General features: G+C 36.8%; 1 protein-coding gene across 1 annotated transcript in view; it reads right to left on the bottom strand.

The window, feature by feature from the left end:
* The window catches only part of Tenm2 (teneurin transmembrane protein 2), a 2,558,256-nt gene extending 2,544,246 nt beyond the window's left edge, over positions 1–14,010 (bottom strand). Inside the window, exon 1 of the mRNA XM_078052148.1 lies at positions 13,879–14,010. The gene's annotated coding sequence lies outside the window, so the exon portion shown is untranslated. The remainder of the gene's footprint in view (positions 1–13,878) is intronic.
* Positions 14,011–17,631: the final 3,621 nt, after the last annotated feature.

Genomic DNA, 17,631 nt, shown 5'->3' with positions numbered 1-17,631 from the left:
TAATACTTGCAGATGAAGCTCAATGGGGAGAAATCATCTCTGTGTGTCCCCCGTACTTGGCAAGGAAGAGACGTGGCATTATACATATATCGAGAAACTCATTTTGGCTGAGAAAGCCGGGTCTTGAAATGTGCTTGCCAAGAGAGTAAAATGATACAAATATGCATGCTAAATTATACATAAATATGCATATATACATAGCCACCCACACAGACCATGCTTGGATGATAAATAGACCAAAGACTGGCTCTGCGCTCTTTCCATAGTCAAATGGTTGTCTGGGAGGGTGCAGGATGCGTGGCACTCTTGGAAAACATTAAGCACCCCCCACACCATAACATGTTTTCCAGAAACCATTTAATCTGGGTTCACAGGGATTTGAGGCTCTTGAACTGTTAGGAGTTGAAAGATGAGAATGGGCTGCCTATGACACGAGCCACAAATCTTGAGCATATGGAAGGGGCTGGCCTGCTGTGCTCCACAAATGAGAAATTTGTCTCTCTGGGCTTTTTAGGAGGTGCTATGTGCTGAGACACCAGGAAAGAACCGCTCTACCAGCAAAGCCTGAAGTGTCACTCGCGTTATTCACAACACCTTGCAATTTAAGTTTGAGGCAGAATCTAATGTGCTGGGAAAGAGGTCAATTGTAACAAACAGAGGGGAAAAGAGCCCCACAGCTGTTACTTTCACCATCAAAGCTCCTCAGCCAGATTTATATTTCAAATGTGAGGCAGAAAAAAGGTTTGAGGAAAGAGTCTAGTTTTCCTCTAAACAAAACAAAATGAAAACATAATAATGTATTCTAGCATGAAGAACTGACATCTACTACTTGGGTGAGTTAGCCTTGGAAACCTTGGCATGAGGGGTAGGGGATCTGCTTCATATCAAAAGTTTTGGATCTTACTTGTTTTAATAAAATAAGGTCCAATGACCAATAAAGCTTAATCCATTTGCATTTTCTCCTTCACTTGTTATTTTTAAGGTATGATGGTTTGCAGATTTGGGCTCTTCTCGCTGAACATGCCAAGAGCTGGGGAAGCAGAGCTATGTTGACATTAATAGCACCTGGCATTAACTTCATCAGGTGATACTTGTTGCCTTATTAGGTAACAGTGGAAATCATTTGGCCCTCTAATTGCTCTCAGGAACAAGAGGAAACACCTGCACCCTCCGTCGTTCCTCATCTCAAAGGCAGGTTTATGAGATTCTTCGTAAACTCGCCAGCCTTAAGCCTCCTCAGATCAATAATTACAGTCCTTAAAATTCTCCTCCCCAAGATGAGGATTCTCCCCCTTCTCATCAAGTCATCCTTCACATATCCCTCTGAAATATATCGCTTAATGAAATAATGGGACCAAACAAATATGTTTCCCTTGGGATGACACACTGGCCAGGCTTGCTGGAGAGCAGAAATGGTAAACCAGGAAGGCGGTGTTCATGAAAGTGATTAAAACCACCAGCTTTGACAGGGCAATAACTATAAAATCTTGCTGCTAGTAATAATCTCTACAATACAACCACAATACCAGAGCACCGTATGTCATAGCCTGGCAATCCGTCTCCCCACATGTCACTTACTTAAGCAGGTTCTAGAAGAACCTATCATTACTTTTGAGTAGGGGGGAAAGGACACAATTCCATTGCTGTACTACATTAGTCACTCTAGTTCTAGCCTTCCGTGGGCTTGTTTTCATGAAAAGAAATCTATAAACTTCAAGGTGTTAGGTCAGGTATCATGAATCTATAGTCCACATTTTTTGTTGGTATTCTTTGGGTCATTTATTCCTTATTCTACAGGCTTCTAGAAGTGTGAACTTGCCTCGTAATCCTTTTTTTAATTTAGATGACAAAGGTCTCTTAATTTTGTTAGCAATTTTCCTCTCTCTCTCTCTCTCTCTCTCTCTCTCTCTCTCTCTCTCACACACACACACACACACACACACTATACACACAATATTGGGTGTAATATGAACTCAGTATCTATAGTTGTTCTAACACATGGGCTTTAAAGACAAAAATAACCGTACATAACAGCAAAGTGGCAAAGACATCTTTAGGATTTAACAACAACAAAAGGAACTTGCCTTTTAAATCCTACTGGACCTTCCCCACAGGAGACTCTTATATTATAGCAAAGTATCAATGACTAAGTAACTATTTCCAGGGTTCATATGTATAAAGCAAGACATGTTGAGAACGAATAAATTAATTGTGTTGCTGTAGTGAGAGGGAAAAGTTATTTTCCACAGAAAAATATCTTTTGGAGAAAGCATCTAGGAGCAGCGATGAGCTCATAAATTTAATATTTTTAGTTTCAGAAAGACTTGTTTTACTTTCTATATTATACTTCCAAAGCACAACCTTGGAGGTAATTGGACAAGTTACTTAGTGCTTTCCCTCTCTATAAAACAGAATAAAAACACATACCTCAGACTATTGCTGTGATGATTAATTAGTTAATAAATGTAAAGTTCTTAGAATTGTTCCTCCATCGTGATTAACATCATACAACTCTTGGCTTCCAGGGTTATATTGTTGTTATGATTTACCAGATTTAAGTATGGAGCTGGAGGAGCCTGAATTCAAGCTCTGGACCACCAATTGTTAGCTGGGTGATATTAAGACTTTTCAATACCCTGTAAAATGGGATCACACTGGGAGGAGAAGTCAAGGTCATATAGAGAGAGTAAGTAAGCTCTTTCCCATTTCTGAAACAGAGTGAATTTAACTATTTGCTCTAATAGTAAAGAAAAAGTCTGTATGATAACACTATTCCATTGAAATAAGGAATTCATCTATCTAAGCAAAGAGAATTTGCTTGTGTTTCCCAACCTTTTAAATGCCCATATTTCACTAAAAGCAGTTATCTATTTCCTGAGTACAGCCAGATAGTCTCCAATTACCCAGTTTTATATGGGACTTGCTCAGCATTTGATGCAAAGATCTGAAACACCTAAAATCACATCGCAGGAATGGGTGCAAATATTTTTACTCCAATGTGAGGTGAGACGGAGCCAGCTTGAAAGGATGAAACGGTTGGCGACACACTCCTTTTTATGCACTTCTCCAGCAAGGTGGTATTTCAAATTCCCCAGCAGATGGGAAAAAAAACACGAGGACAGCTTGTTAGAAAGAGACCCAGACTGTTAAGTCCATCACAGCTCCCTTTTTCTTTCCTCATTAATTCCCTGATCCTTATTCCATTGTATAACTTAACAACTATCTCTACAGGAGAGGGAGGGGGAAAAAAAAAAAACCTGTATCTAGTTCTCACTACCACTCTGCAGAGGCTCGTGCAGGTCTTGAGGTATAAGCCAAGAGGTTTTCCCTAAATGAGAAGCCAGCAGGACACTCAGAGCTCTGCAGGAGAGCAACAGTTTGCAGTGAATCTCAATGAACTTCGCACACCTGCTCTTTTGTTTCAATGTTTGATGTTACAGGTAGAGAAGGCATTTCACTCCTTTGAGGACCCACAGGTCGCAGTACTCAAACAGAAACATATCACCAGAGATTTAAAAGGAAAGGATGAAAGAGGAAATGGGGCTCTACATAGGAAAGAAAAAATGCATTTTATTTAGTTGCAACACACATTCGGTAACCAAATGAGATTTACGGATGTGCCCCTCAACCTGTTCTTGTGTTCCCCTCTCATTCACTCTTGTTGACATGGAGCCTGGGGTGTTCCCATGAAGATACCTCACACGGTTCACTTAGGGCTTCTTTTCTAATTAATGATTAATACCATCTCCTAATTACAGAGAGTGGCAGGTTCAATAATGTAAAAGATAACCAACATGCAACATGGCCTTACATTTTCCTCATCATAACAGGGAATAAATTTCTAAAACAGAGGAGGGGACTTTTTGGAAAGAGAACTCTCAGGTGGTATTTGGGTAGCTTATGTGCTCAAAACAATCCACAGAGGTACTTCTGTTGGCAGATGTCTTTAGAAGGTTTGGGTATTACATTAACATTAGGGGAGTACTAGCAGGTAATGATTTGGGTTTGAGTGCCTCTGGAAAGACTTGACAACCTGGCAGCATGGGAACAGAACACCTGTGTGTCAAGGTGGCTAAGTGGCAGCTGCTTCTTTGTGGCAGAATTTGTATTGTCTGTTTTATCATAGATTCCATAATAAGCCTTTTCTTATCATCGGAACTCTTGTCTCATTGCTGCATCCGCATGGCCTCAGGAAGCCTTTGATTTTATGACCCCTAGTTTGAAGAATCAAAACTCAATTCTTCCCCATCAAGTTAGCAAGAAACCAAAGGAGTAAACAACTCACCCTGCTGCTGAGGATACACATAGGAGACAATCATCTCATGGAATTTCTCATCTAGCAAGAATGATTAAATACACTCCAAAAATAAATAAACAAAATAAAAGTAGAACTGTAAACTTACCAGTGAAGCTCACCATGTCACCAGTACTTCTGGTGGCTTGCACATAAGAGGGACAAAGGAAAGCAGAAATGTCCCTAAACTATTCATCAAAAGATATTTAACAACTATGGCTGTAGTCAAACTCCCTCACCAAGGATTCTAGTGGGCTATGTTATGCTTTTAGTGTGTAGACAGGGCTGATAACCAGCTATATATGATTAGTCAAGGTGACAAAGTTAGAAATGGTTAGTCAAGGCCAGAAACACTCTCATCCATCATATAAACTTGAGGTCATAAACATTAACTGTGAGCATATGCTCCCTTAAGTAACCTTTTAGAAATGTGCCTTCTTTGTTTGACCTACATATAAAAAAGGGGCAAATGGAAAAGACTTGGGGGCTAATGGGAACAAAATAGGGGCAAAATGAGGGCTAAAATGGAACTGGGTGGGGGCTGCAGCTAAAGCTGGAGGCTAGAGGCTGGAGGCTGGTGATTCACTTGTGCATAAAGCATGACTACTATTCTTACCAAATCTTGCATCTTCTTTCACCTGCAGAGCTGTGAACCTTGTTTCCTGTATCAGGGCCCCCACAGGACAGATATATTTTAATAAAATGTATGGGCTTGTTGTGGTGGCACACATCTGTAATCCCAGTGACTCAGGAGGCTGAAGCATGAGAATCCCAAGTTTATGGCCAGCCTCAGCAATTTAGAGAGGCCCTAAGCAACTTACAGAGACACTGTCCCAAAATAAAAATAAAAAGGCCTGGGGATATGGCTCAGTGGTAAAGCATACCTGGGTTAAATCCCCAGTACTACATACATATCTAGATACATACATACATACATACATTATTTGTGTTTAAGCTTATGTAGCTGGCCCTACATGGCCTGAACTCTTCCCATATAAGGTGATCTCTACTCCCTAGAAACCCAGAATTTTTTTTTATACCACTGTACTAAAAAAAAAAAAAAAAAAAAAATCAGATATTTCCATCTCCATAATATTCTGTTTCCATAATTGCAGAAAGTTTTATTTTTTTAATAGTACAGTTTTGGAACACATTCAAGTGGTATGCCAGATTTATGGAAGTCCAAACCATTTTCTGGGAAAACTATGTCCCTTTCAAAAATGTGATTGTGAGTCAGATGTGTAGGCTAAGTAAATTATCGTGGTTTTTTTTTATTGTAAAAAGCAATGAAATAATTGAAGTATCTTAAACAATGCATATTATTGATATTAATACATACATAGTGCTTAACAACCAGAAATTTAAGATTCCTTAGAACTAAGTTATTCGCTTGTGTGATTGAATAACCCAGAGTTATCATCTAGCTTGGTTTCTAGAACAAGTGAATTTGGGTGTTCAAATGCTGAGTTCTGAATGTGGTCTTATTCTGTTTTGCTGAATTTTATTAACCCAATGATCAAACATGTTGTCTCTTGGTAGTGTTGGGGCTCAGAAAACAATTCCCCAAGATATGGTGCTTTGACTTGTCAAGATCGAGAAACTGTCTCAGAACTAAGCTCTCTGACTTTCCCTGATGAACTCTTGACCATCTTTTTTTTTTTCTTTGTAATGGAGATTTAATTTAAGGGCACTCGACCACTGAGCCACATCTCTAGCTCTATTTTTGTATTTCATTTAGAGACAGGGTCTCACTGAGTAGCTTATTGCCTCGCTTTTGCTGAGGCTGGCTTTGAACTTCTGATTTTTCTGCCTCAGTCTCTCAAGCCACTGGGATTATAGGCATGTGACACAGTGTCTGGCTTCTTGACCATCTTTGATCCTTCTTTCTCTCCTAAGTGTAGGAAGAGACTCTCTCTGGAATCTATTGATCTGCCTGAAGATCAAACACAACAATGAGGAAAACAATGGCTTCAATCACCTCCTTGATGTCTGATTAACAAAATTCAAAATGCAGGATGGAAGACTGAAGAATGTCATTAAGCTTTGCCAGAGACTATCATGAGCTATTATTTGTACCCAGGCCCCGTGAATTTCCAAGGAGAGTCATTTATGAACTATTATCTGGCCTTTAGGCCCATTCTGTTTCTCTAAAAATAATTCAATACCCCTCAAAATTACCTGTACTTCCCTCTCTTCTCCTTTCCTATGAAGGATGATAAATAACCAATGGAATCTCCTTGGTTCGTTGAGCACTTATCTCACTGTGGTGCCTGTGCATGTTAACAGATTAATAAATTCCTATGTCTTCTTCTCCTGGTCATTTGTCTGTAGTCAGTGCATTCTAGTGAAACTTCATAGAGCGGAGTGGAAACTACCCCTACTCCCACAGTGGCAAGATAGCTGCCAGCAATTCTAGTCTTTATTCCATGAGGTAGGATTCTCAAACTTATAGCAATTCTGTCAATTCAAGGTTTGAGATCTGTAAGTGCAGATTAAGCAAATGTGGAACATTTATTCATGGATTAATTAATTACACTTTGCCAGTCTACTCACTGAAGAAGCCCAATTCCTGTATTTGCTTCTGAGTTCTATGGCATTGTCAAGCCACCTGAACACAGGTAGGTACAACAGTCATTTTCCAGAAGAGAACTGACATGTCCTTATGCAAAGGCAAATATGTGGAAGATGAACAGGCAAAACAGACAGACATTTACTAGATTAAATCATGTAGAATCCTGAGTACTTTCCTGTAGCTTTCAGATGAACAGGGTTTTGTTAGTATCTGTTCCTGTCCTGGGATATGCTAGCATCTCTAGGAAGCACAGATGTTGAGCAGTCCTCTGGTAGTTCATTCAGGGCAGCATCATTTACATATTATTGACAAAGAATTTTTTCCCTGACCAAACTCTAAGCCTTCTGTAAATTAGGTCCAGTCCTTGGGACTTGTGTTTGCAAGAGTCCAGTTTTAGCAAATATCCTATTAGTTTAGCCAGAATCAACCACCCTCCTTTTCTCATCACCCCTGATATTTATCAAGTTTTTTATCCCCTATTATCCTTCAGATTTACATGAACACCCTGGTCTTGGAGCAGAATTCCTGTCAGGACAGTTTAACATTGTGTTACCCTGTCCTCTTAGCAATTTCCATCCACGGACATTGGCCTCCCCTATGCCTGCTTCTTGGCTAAAAATCCCCACCTTTTTGCTGTATTCAGAGTTGTGCCCCATTCCTGTCTCTCCTGCAAAACTCCAGTTCCATCGTTCTCCATTCATTACAGCCCTGAATGGTCTGTTTCCCGATTTTAAATTATGTCATAAATACTTTTTCTTCAACATTACAGACCTCAATAGACAAATTCTTCAAGGAAACATAAAATTCCTCAGTATATTTAGTTGAATATTGGAAAAAAAGAATCAATGGGTTGCTTATTCTAGCACTGCATAATTTGTCCTACTGTTTGAACTCTAAGTTATTTTATGTCTTCCTATTACAGCTAATAAGATCTCTTCAAATAAAACTCTATTATACTATTTCTAGATAATTCCTAATTGCCTTTTAAATGTTTTCACTAACTTTGTTCTTGAGTGTTTCATTTTATTTCAACTCAGTACATTTTCTATGATTAAATGAAATGTGCACCATCACTTATTTTTATTCACATTTTCAAGGTGTAAAGAAACAGTTCAAGCATCAAGTGTAGGTATTTGTGTAGTAGGGACACCTGGCTCTTACAGATTAGGTGAGCCATACCTTACTGCTTCTTGGTAATTTTATTCCCAATCAGTTCTTAGTTGTTCACTTGCTTTTGGGTTATTTTATTTTAGGATAGTTTATTTAATTTGATAATATCCTGCAATTTAGTAATCTACACTGACACATTCAACAGCTTCAATTAAATATTCAAATACTTTGAATTAATTTATTACAGATAATAGAGGTGTTAAAAACACCTCTATTTTATAGAACTTGTACTTGGTTAACTTTAAGCAGCATCTGTAATAAGCATCAAAAATGTTTGTTTTTTTTACTGCATTACAAGAAAAAATCAATCTAATTTTAATAAAGTGTGGGTATGTAGTATGAACTCAGACTGGTTTAAAAGAAAAATGTCATGATCATAAATATGGCACTACAACAGATAATTCTCGACAATTGCCATGTCACTATTTTTGTCTTGATAGTTCATAAATAACCACTTTTATCATTTTAATAATTTAAAAACAGAAAGTTGTCTACAAGAGATTAGGTCTACAAAATTGTTACTTCTTTGGAAATTTAGAGGTTAAAAAGAGCTTCTGCTAATTCTTGTTTAATTCTTATTTAATACAGAACAAAGTAACTAACAAATTGCTTTACATACTTTTATGGGTAAACAGACTTAAATTACCAAATATTTTTCAAGTTATATTTTCATTCCATTTTCCCAAGACATGTAAATAGTCTCTTGTGTCTCTTACCTCAGAAAAGGAGATTACTGCAGAAGAATCAATGAAAACAATATTTCAGACCAAACTATCAAGAAAATTAAAGACTCTGCCTGTGTTTATTGAATGAATTACCTTCAAGCTTTATTATTAAAAGTACTATAGAATACCAGTCATTTCATCTTCAGTAATGCAACTGAATGTTAAAAAGTCATTAAGAGCATTTTAGTCACTCAATATATAATGGCTGAATGAATATGTACAAGGCAATGGTTTTATATCTATTTCCTTTATTTCTTTATTATTGTTGTTATTTCTATTTCAGTGGAGAGTACAGTGCCAAAGTAGAATAGTTTCAAATGAAGGCAAATCAAAGTGAAAGGCTAACTGTAGTCTAATCAGCTGCATTAAATATCCATATTTCTTGCTTATAATAAAAGACAGAATCTTAAATTAATGCTTCTGAGGGTCTATATGTTTTAAAGGTGCAGGGGACTTATAAAATTTTATTGAGTATGATTTTAACTCAGATCTTGTACAAAACTGAATTCTTATGCTCCATATTTGCAAATTCAATATCAGTGCTATGAATTGGCATTTTAAATAAATAACCCATTTTTTCTTTGACTGGCCATTATTATGCCATATAATAGACATTGTATGTCTCCTTGTAAATAAATACAATCTTTAGAAAATTGCTGTTTTGGATTCTGTCTCTACACCTGTTCTCAAATCTGTTCATATTTATGTTTCATATTACTCCCTGAACTTTAATCAATGACACAAGAATTGGGCATGTAATACAATAATTCTTTAAATAGCTGTTCAAGATATTAAGCATAGTGTATTGAAACCATATCAACATATTTAAAAATATCCATTGTTTTGTGAAACTTTAAAAGAATGAAATGTTTAGGTGAAACAAATACAAGTTACTATTTTTGGATTTCTTTTTTCTGTTTATAATTATAAATGGCTGTCTTTTTCTCCTGATAGAAGTTTGTGTCAAAATCACAAGAAAAGTGGCTTTAAAATCCATTGGACTATCTACTCTGGTAGAATGGCATTTTTCTGCAAGTGTTCTCTAGGTAGTCCAGTATAACCTATGGCCCCTCAGGCTATCAGCAGTGGGAAGAGGTTAATTTGCATCTCTCGGATGTAATTTGATATAATAAAATTATTACCCAGCCCTCAACCAGCTCCTTCCACCCTAATGGCATGCATTTAAAATCAAAGTTAAGAGTGAAGATTCCACTACCTTGAATTGTTGAAAATTTTTGGTGACTGAAGTTTCCATGATGATGTGAATGATAACATCATACCTAATGGAGCAAGATTTCTTTATTTTGATTGTTTTTTAAGTTTCCCTCTCTGTCCTCATTCTCTTGGCTCTCCTTTTTCTTTTCCTGTTGCTTACTGAAATATGCTTAGTCTAAGGCTTGACATCCTGGCCCACCATTCTTGTGTGTGTTAGAACTGCACCCTCAGACCAACGTGTTATCCACTCCCATCCTCCCAGAAACAAAGGCTACTCTTCTATTAATGGACCCTTCCCTTTAAAAGTAAAGAATAAATTCATTTTTCTTTCCTGTCATTTCACTAAAATGGAGTCAGTTAAACCATTCCTGATTTGAATGTAGTATATACAGTCAATTATGCTTATACAGTGAAGGGGCAAGTTATCAAAGAAGGAGGATGTTTGGCAGAGAATGGGAAACTTGGGGCAACAGAATGAATAATGGTCCCACAGATTACCTAGAACAGTTGGATCTGATGAAGTCCAAATAATGAGGGTGGGTTGTCTAATGATTGTGGGGGTAGAGGTTGTTGTTTTGTCTAGAACTCAATCTCAAACATCACCAGGAAGCTGACAAACATGATAAAATGGATCTGTAGTCACTGAACTGATAAATATTCATAAGAAAATTTAAACATATTTTGAGGAAAAAACAGATATTATAATCACTTCTGACTTTTTACTTAAAATGACAACAACAGCCCTTTAACACCAAATTAAAAAAACAAAATATTTGGCTTACTCTTGAATGGAGTATTTGCTGAAAGTGTCTATATGTGGAATATTATATTTAGCGCATGGAAACAGCTTGAATTCCCCTTCCTTCTTCCCTTTAGACAGTTGTCAGTACAGGTAGTTTTATATAATTTCTACATATCTGTATTTGCAGGACAATGGGAATGCCTGAGTCCTATAACATTTTTGTTTTCAATTAAAAAAAGCATAAGCTCTACTAAGATGCTGTCACAGATGACAAACAAATCCATAAAAGGTAAATTACAATTTCTTAAAACTGAGCTATGATACATATATTTAGCTATAGTCACCAAGCACTAAGCAAATGCTTCCCGTGTTTAGACAAAAGCACTGACTTTTTGCTGTGGGAGGTCACGTGTTTCGAAGTGACAATTCAAGTAGGAGTATTTTGCCCCTTGAGTCTTCACTCAGAGTATTTTCCGGTGGTGTCACAAACAGATAAATGCACCTAATTACTAGATTGCACATCCTGATGTATATTTATTTGACTATACAAACAACCCACCAAATGTACAATTTTCTCTTCTTAAAAAACACAGTAATTTAAATGCAAAGATATGTTAATCAGCATTATTATTGAGATTTTTCATATGTCAAGTTAGGATGCCTGGAATTATCATTTTGCTGTCAGCAATAAAGCCCGCTGACACTGGAACCCATTATGGAGACATCTCCACATACTCAAGGAAATGGAACCCGTAGTTCCCCATCAGACTAAGGCATATGATGATAACTGGGTAGGCATAAACTATTTCCAACAAAAGTAGGGAAAGGTGAAGTCCACTATAATGCTGTAGGAAAAGAATCTGTAAAGCATTCAGAAGAATACAATTTGAAAATGAAGGGAATAAACAGAATGTGCTCTTCCAAATGACTGTAGAAGTTCTTTTGAAAGAGTAGTCATTACAATGTGAAAGTATGACTTTGAGGGGTTTTAATCATACTGGGAATGGTCAGGACTCAGCCAGCAGAAGGATGCTCCCATAAGCATCTTCTGCAGTAATTGTTATTTTAATTGGCTGAAATAAACCATAATGCCCTCAGGCCAGTGATAAAACTGTATAGGTAGGCAGATTTTCCCTTTAGGAAAAAATCCCACTAAGAAAGCGTGCAGTTTGAATTTAAAAAAAAAAAAAAAGAGTATTGTTACTCATTTTATCAACAAAACTGTTTGAAAAACTCTTCCCATGTCCCCTCTATCAGAGGACCACATGTCAGGCTTTTGTTTTATTTTCAGACTGAAAATTTTCTTTTAGAGAGAAGTTGCTCTCTAACCAAGAATTTTCTTCAAATTGTCTCCAAACCATTATCTCTGCCTTATCCCTCTTCTTCCTGAGTCTTGGAAACTTAGGGAACTGCTATTTTGTGACAAATTCTAATCAATAAATGGCATGAGTATTTATAAATGTCTGGCAATAAAGATCTTTTCAAAATGAAATAATTTCAGTCCTGCTATATCTGTGTACTAAATCTAAAACCCTGTAGTAATGGTACATAATTTCAGAGATGAAAATGCTATCCACCTCACCACAAGTTTAGAATTAAGGAAATGAGATGCATCAAAAATTTTATGAACTGGTAGAAATAACAGAAGGTACTATTCAAGGAATCCAATTATTTTACTTTGGTACAGGCTGATTTTCAATTTGGGATACAGAGGTAAAGGCCTGTTAGGATTAGAATATGTTAGCTCAGAAAAAAAGAAAGAAAGCTTATATAAGTTGTGGTTGCAGTTAAACTGTACAAAGGATGGAGTAAAAGACTTGATCTGAAATGTAGCAACATTAGTGTCAAAGACTATAATGTACTTGTGATATAAAAGGAGAGGAAGGATACAAAAATAATGATAATGGTATAAATCCTGTGAGTCTGAGAGAAGAACAAAATTGGGAAGGAAAACACTGAAGTGAAAAAGATTAGCCATGTTGAGGCATGATAAGTCAAAGACAAGTTGATCTTTTTCCTTTACAGATGTCCATTTCTAGGCATTTGTGTTTAAGAATAGTTGAAAGCAGTGGAAGCAAAATAGGGTTATATGCACATTATTTAAATTCCTGACGAACTAAAGAGAGTAATATGTGACACAAATATTGCATTGAAAATATAGTATATGTCTGTCAGTTTATAAAATTGTCCATATTTTACAATATATCAATAGACAAAATATTTAAATAATATGATAACATTAGTCAATGAACTGAAACTGCAAGCACCGTTTCTAGATACTGGGAGAATGTAAACAAAAAAGAACTCTGGGTGATCTTCCCTGATCCACCCTAGAAAATTTTAAGCTGTCACCCATGTTGCAACTTTTCAACAATCTGTTGAATTAATGACTTTGGTTTGTGTTTCTCCTCCCACAATTTTTAGGGCTGCTTATGCACCCTGAGAGCTGAGCTTTACACTCGTTTGAATCCAATTCCCACTGTTTTTCATGTGTCACAGTTGGATGATTCTGGAGATTAGTAAATTTCCAGGGAAATATCCCAGGAAAGACAACCAAACCAAACAACCACCATAAACCCCTGTAGACAAATTATATGTGGGGGAATCTAAGACACAGACTCAGAAGAAGTACCATTAGAATGGCTTTTCTGTAAGAAACAGAGAAACAAGCATGCAAACCTTCTGTCAGGGAGCATACTATTTCCTCTGTGAAAATGGAAGATAAGAATGACTGAAAATTGTTTATATCCACTTCATTCAAGCCTAAAATGTTTCTGTTTCCTCCTTCACACATTTAATGGTCCCCCTTCTCCAGGAGAACAACCTTCCCATCCATTGAGATTCAGTGAGTAGAGGCACACACAGCTATTTCAAAATGGCTGTCATCAGACTACATTCTTTAAAGTGGATTTCTTTAGAATAAACAATAAGAAATCACCTGTGGAATTTTCAAAAAAAAAAAAAAAAAAAGCAATACAGTAACTACTGAATTTTCTACTGAATATAATCACTCCAATTTGGAAGAAAGTTAGTAAGATCTATCCCATAATCAAAGTTAATCATATTTTTATGTTTTAGAAATAGGGAAAAAATAAAAAATCTCTTTCCTATAAAGGCCTTTGGAAAAATTCTTAAGAGAAATGCAGGTTTCTGGACCTACCTGTGGTAAGAAAGAGCAGGTTTTCTGATGATTGGAACCAGGACAAGGATATCTGCAGAACAAGGCTTCTTAAAGTGCTTCAAGGTCCCTGTCTGCTATTTTCTTATCTAACATATCTTCACCTCTCAGCCCTTAATGACAGTGTTCTTAGGACCTAAAAAGGGAGAAAAAAAAAGACATTTTTGAAAAGACTGCTGAGTTATAGCAAAGTCACCTTGCACTTGCTTCAGCTGTGGTGTGCTCAGGAATATAAAACAGAAAATTCTTGTTATAACAGTCAACTTGCTGAACACAGGGAAAGGGTGGAAAGGCTAAGACACATTCAAGCAATGTAAAAGGAAAAAAAATAATGACTTTCATTGTGCACAAGGCCATTTTGGTTTTGAGAATCATTCGTATCAGGAATGTTGCTGCATTTGCTTGAGGACTGGGCTGGCAGGAGGTGGAGAGGGAATCCTGAGATTGTCATTCAGTATGTCCTTTTGCAATGCCCACTACGTGTAGTCACAATGACCAGCAAGATAGATTTTTGCCTTTCTCAAGTTTACAGTTCAACTGGGTAAAATATAAGCATGTATACATGCAGTTCTAATGCAGTAGGATCAGGGGATGTCAGGTGATATGCATGACTTTGATAAGATCTACACATTCCCTTAACTTGGAAGGTGGCAAGCATATGGGTGAAGGCTGTCACTTCCCAGGAGAAGAGTCATCTGAAGTCAGCTGAAGGGAGTGTGGCTCATCAGAGGAGAACCCTGGAACAGCAGTGTGTGCACAGAGGGGACAAGTGAGAGCAGGATGGGCTAAGGAGGAGGAAACTCAAAGGATGAATGCTCACCCTGCCTTCCAGCTCTTATTTAAGTAATCCATAAATCCCATTCAGATCTTGAGCAATAAAAGTGATGCCCAGTGCAGTGTCAGTCTTCCTCAGAGGCCTTGACAAAGTCTTCCTGAATTATCTTAGCCAGCTTACTTTTAACACATTAATAAAGCTTTTTTTTTTCCTGAAGCTAATTTAAAAGAGGTTGAATTTAGTGTGCCTTTGGACCTCTATCAAATGAATATATGTAACATATGTAATTTTTAAAAAGAAACCAGCTTTTAAAGGCTGAACAAAGAAACAAGTTTTTCTTTGGATTTGGCTAAACGGGGGAGGCTGATAGGATGGCTGTTTGCAAATGGACCAGTTTGTGTCCACAGAGTAATATATAGGCACTCACATAAATATGCATGCGCATATGTAAGCACATGGGCACTTTTCTCATTCTCTCTCTCTCCCCACTTTCACTATTATATCTTGAAACTATGCTGGCAAACCTAAATATGTTTAGGAATTTCTAATACTTTTGCTAAATGAGTTACTTTTGATCTAATGAACATATATATGCAACAGCCCCTGTCCCAAAATAGTAAAAGTGGTATATTTCCAATGTTAAAAATCTGCTTGATCTGAAGTTCTGAAACAAAGTCATTCAAGAGCATCAATGTACTCATTGCTTTGAAAAGTGGCTTTGCATGATCCTTCCTGTGAACTGGGCTTTTCTACTCAATTTCCTCAGAAAGACAGAGGGAGGAGAAGACCCTCTTTGCAATGCATAAGCTCAGCGGTAGCTCTTCAGATTATAGTCCTCTCACAGAGGCAGAATGCTGGTCACTACGTGTGTTTGCATCCCACCCTGAGAGTTCAGAACTGAGATCCAATTATCTTTTACCTTAAACACCAGACAAAAGAATAGTTAGAGATGTATTGCGGCAGGTGGTGGGAAGGAGTAGATAGTGTTTTACTCTTCCTAAGTAGAATTCGCTGAGCCTATTGGTGGGTTTGTTCTCATAAATGAACTTTATGCACTACATTTAAGATACTTTGCCATCAACTTGGATTAGGCTGAGTGATGTGCAATTTCAAGACCTGCTGGCCATCTGAAAAGAGTCATATTGAATGAACTCAAGAACAGTTCAGCTAAACAGAGCTGAGAGTAGTTCAGTTCTGGTCAATGAATTTATGGTTAAACATCAGATCTTCTAAATCCTTAATATATGCTAATACATAGAAAATATACCATATTCTTTTATACCTGTAAATCATGATAATGTTAGGCTAAATTTTAAATGCTGTTACTAATCATTTCAGTTAGAGTCACATGCCACAGGATCTGAGTGAACAAGAAAAATACTGGCTTCCATGTAAAAAAAAAAATCCCCAAAGAAATAACTTAGAGCAACCATAACAGGTTTCTGAAACTTGTATCTATTTTTATGCTTTTAGCTGTTAGTGTACAAAAGTGTATATACAAGAGAGAAACCAAGCACATGTTAAAAGAGGTATAAAGAAGTCTAGCTCATGTCTGTTAATATTGAGATTGGTTTTATCCTAGAGGATAGGGAGGCTGAGGCAGGAAGATTGAGAGTTCAAAGATAACCTCAGCAACTTCGTGAGGCTCTAAGCAACTTAGCAAGACCCTGTCTTTAAATAAAATATAGATCAAGAAAAGATGATTAGAAGATGTGATGGATGGTTAAGAACAACCTGTTTTACACATATTTAGGGGAACATAGAAATGATGAAGAGAAGAGATTAGGGATAGGAGTTTTCTTCTTCTTCTTCTTCTCCTTCTCCTTCTTCTTCTTCTTTTCAGTGCTAGGGATCAAGCCCACAACTTGCCCATCATAAGCAAGGGCTCTATTATTGAGCTGAGCTTCACCCCCAGCTCTGTTCATTTTTTAAAATAACATTTATTGTGGTTGTATGATGTTACTGTGAATAAGATGGAAACTGGCACTCCCATGGAGGAGAGAGACAAATGTCTAAAAAAAAATTCATCAAATAATTTTAGAATGTAGTATGTTTTGAGAAGGAAAAAAAGGAGCTAAAATAGAGGGGAAAATACAGTGTGGAAGGTGCACCAGGGAGCGTTGAGGGAGGCGATGTAAGCTGGGAGCAGAGCTATGAAGAGGTGAAAGGAGAGCTGCATTCCAGGCAAAGCATCCCTGATACAGAGGAGAACTGGACTTGTTCTCAAAGTTGACTGAAGAGGATTTCAGCCAGGTGAGCAAGAGAGAATGCAACCATGCCAGGAAGAGTCAAGGGCCAGGCTCATGGGTCTGTCCTGCCTGAAAGAAGGGTGCAGATTTTATTCTGGATTTATGAGGAAGCTAATTACATTTTATCAAGAGCAACTTCTTGGCTATTAAGGGGACAATTAGGTTTGAAGGATGAATTAGAATTACATGATGAAGAAATGAGTGGAATCAAGAAGGGCAAATGGTGAGATTAACTGTGAATCTAATGCATTTTTTATTATTCTGTATATAAGTTAGAACTGCTAGAAATATTAGTTATGGTGACAACTACCTCTCCAAATGACATTATTCATGATATATATTTCTACCTCTAATCTATTACTATATATTTCTACCTTTAATATTTATTCTTCCTACCATATAATTTAGCACTTAATTATATGACCAACGGTCTGTATTTTAATCCTATTTCATTTTCTACTAGATCAAGAACATCTTGAAGGCAGGGCCAAGAAATATATTTCTGTACCTTTCATATACTAGCATATTTTATATAAACTATAAACTTTTGATGAAAATGAAATATATTGAAATATATTAGAGCTTTACAAGCATAATTCCATTTAATCCTCATACCAAAACTATGCAGAAATCCCAGTTATCATTTTAAAGATGTGAAAATCTAAACTGATAATGAGGAAGCTACTTGTCTCTTCTTTTTTTTTTTTTAAA

The sequence above is a fragment of the Ictidomys tridecemlineatus genome, chromosome 1 (genome assembly GCF_052094955.1).
Source record: "Ictidomys tridecemlineatus isolate mIctTri1 chromosome 1, mIctTri1.hap1, whole genome shotgun sequence".
Taxonomy (NCBI): domain Eukaryota; kingdom Metazoa; phylum Chordata; class Mammalia; order Rodentia; family Sciuridae; genus Ictidomys; species Ictidomys tridecemlineatus.
This window is presented reverse-complemented; position numbering and strand designations above follow the sequence as displayed.